Below are 2,952 nucleotides of genomic sequence, written 5' to 3'. Positions count from 1 at the left end.
TTTATATATTTATATATTTATGTTTTAGTCATTTTATTATTTAAACTTATTTATTTTAGATAGTTACCAAGGCGACATTTCTAATTTGAGTGTTAAGCTTATATTTGTCATCTTATATCTAATTCAATTCAATTTAACTTTAATTTATTTTTATTTAAGTTTTATTTTAAGTAACTTAAACTTAGTTATATCAGTTAGATGACAAAGGCAACATTTCAGGATTTTTTTTTTATTTCTATTTCTCTTCATTTTTATTTCTGTTTTAGTAATTTTAGTTCTTCAAATTAAACATATTTCACTTGGATAGCTGCCAAGGCAACATTTCTATTTTTTTAGGTTTTATAAATGTATATTTTGTTTGTGTACAATATTTCTGTTTAGCATACATTTTTTTTTGTCATTTTTATACTTTAACTTAAGCATATTTCAGTTAAAAGGAATAGCAGAATTTAGTATTTTTTACATTTCTTATGTAATATTTATTGTTTTATTATTAAAATTTTATTTCAATTTTTGAAAACAATTTTTGATAGTTTTAGTTAACAATCGCACGTGTCGGAGGCTGTTTGTGTTCCTGCAGTTCTGTGGGGATTGTAAGATCCTGTCTATACTTGTACCAACATACAGTATGTATATATATTAGGAAACACACGGCGTAAGCGTAGGACAGGTCCAAACAGACGGCTAGCGTGTCAGAGATTCATTAATGTTGATCAGGGTCACAGTGTGGAATGAGGTGAGCAGGTCACGAGCGTAGAAAGTAAATGATTCAGAGTATGCCGTATATAAAGCACACTACACACTACAGGAGCTCTTCAACCAGGGATAGTTCACCCAAAAATGAAAACCTGAAGAAGATATTGGTATGGAAAAAATACTATGGAAATCCGTAGCTACCGTCAATTTTTGGGTGAACTATCCCTTAAATGTATAACATGCCCAAGGCCCTTGCTTTATGATGATGGATGTGGTTTCCAGGCCGGGTTGTCTGGTGTCTTTGGGTTAAACAGGGAAACAGTAATATCTCTCCTAGCACTAACTAATGCTGCATGTTTTGGGATTACTGAATTAGATGTTTACAGCAGATTCTTTTATTAGCGTTTCCAGGGCCAAAGCCGTACACTGACACATTCCAGGTTTTCCTCTGTAACGCCTCTCTCTGTCGTGTTTGTCCCAGAGACGGGGCGTTTTATGGACGGAAGGTGAGGCCGGCAGAAAGATGCATGTTTTCTGGCCAGACACTGCATGAAAACTTAATTTGTCACTCTACATGTCTGTACAAAATAAACTAGTGAAGCTAAATGGTGAAAACTCACACTTGAGATATTCACTTTCTGTTATACATTCATATAATATTTAACCTTGATGTGGATAAGTCCATTGTCCATTGCATCAGTTACCCATATGTGACCCTGGAGCACAAAAGCAGTCTTAAGTCGCTGGGGTATATTTGTAGCAATAGCCAACAATACATTGTATGGGTCAAAATGATCCATTTTTCTTTTAGGCCAAAAATCATTAGGATTTTAAGTAAAGATCATGTTCCATGAAGATATTTTGTAAATTTCCTACCGTAAATATATTAAAACTTAATTTTTGATTAGTGATATGCATTGCTAAGGACTTCATTTGGACAACTTTATAGATGATTTTCTCAATATTTTGATTTTTTTTGCACCCTCAGATTCCAGATTTTCAAATAGTTGTATCTCGGCCAAATATTGTCCTATCATAACAAACCACACATCAATGGAAAGCTTATTTATTCAGCTTTCAGATCATGTATAAATCTCAATTTCAAAAAATTGACACTTATGACTGGTTTTGTGCTCCAGGGTCACATATATACTAAGATATGAGGTCAGTTTGTTTTTGAAATATTTTTGAATCTCTTCTGCTCAGCAAGGCTGCGTTTATTTGATCAGAAGTAAAACAGTAATATTGTGAAATATTATTATCCGCTTTTACAAGCTATTTAAAAGCGAAGGAAAGCAAGGAAAAGAGGGAACGCCCCGCCCCACGCGGTGATACCGGTATTACCGATGTTGTCACATGTCGATTAACCGGTGGGAAAATTTCCTCACCGTCACAACCCTATTATAAAGTAACTGTTTTCTATGTGAATATATAATCAAATGTAATTGATGCGCAGCTGTATTTTCAGCATCATTACTCCAGTCTTCAGTGTCACATGATCTTCAGAAATCATTCTAATATGCTGATTTGCTGCTCAAGAAACATTTCTGATTATTATTAATGTTGAAGACAGTTGTGCTGCACAATATTTTTGTGGGAACCTTGATGCATTTTATTTTTCAGGATTCACAGCTGAATAGAAATTTAAAAGAACAACATGTATTTTGAAATAGAAATGTTTTGTAACAAATATCTTTACTGTCACTTTTTCTGAGAAATAAGTTGCACTTGAGAGTATAAGCCGCACCACATCAAATTGCATCGTTCAAAGAAAACAAAAACACTGTGTGTGTGTGTGTGTGTGTGTGTGTGTGTGTGAGAGAGTGTGTGAGAGTGTGTGTGTGTGTGTGTGTGAGAGTGAGTGAGTGAGTGTGTGTTTGTGCGTGAGAGTGAGCGAGTGTGTGTGCGAGTGAGTGAGTGAGCGAGCGAGTGTGTGTGTGTGAGAGTGAGTGAGCGAGTGTGTGTGAGAGTGAGTGAGTGAGTGTGTGTGTGTGAGAGTGAGCGAGTGTGTGCGAGTGAGTGAGCGAGTGTGTGTGTGTGTGTGTGTGAGAGTGAGCGAGTGTGTGTGTGAGAGTGAGCGAGCGAGCGAGTGTGTGTGTGTGAGAGAGAGTGAGCGTGTGTGCGTGTGCGAGTGAGTGTTTGTGTGCGAGAGAGAGAGTGAGTGTGTGCGTGTTTGTGTGAGAGAGTGAGTTAGTGTGTGCATGTGAGAGAGAGAGAGAGTGTGTGTGTGTGAGTGAGCGAGTGTGTGTGTGTGTG

At 36.6% G+C, this 2,952-nt stretch overlaps 1 protein-coding gene across 3 annotated transcripts in view; it reads left to right on the top strand.

Moving 5' to 3' along the window:
• The window catches only part of LOC107689168 (regulation of nuclear pre-mRNA domain-containing protein 2-like), a 25,050-nt gene that overhangs the window by 19,909 nt on the left and 2,189 nt on the right, over positions 1-2,952 (top strand). The window lies entirely within an intron of this gene.

Source organism: Sinocyclocheilus anshuiensis, unplaced genomic scaffold (assembly GCF_001515605.1).
Source record: "Sinocyclocheilus anshuiensis isolate Anshui unplaced genomic scaffold, SAMN03320099.WGS_v1.1 scaffold737, whole genome shotgun sequence".
In the NCBI taxonomy this organism is placed as follows: domain Eukaryota; kingdom Metazoa; phylum Chordata; class Actinopteri; order Cypriniformes; family Cyprinidae; genus Sinocyclocheilus; species Sinocyclocheilus anshuiensis.
This window is presented reverse-complemented; position numbering and strand designations above follow the sequence as displayed.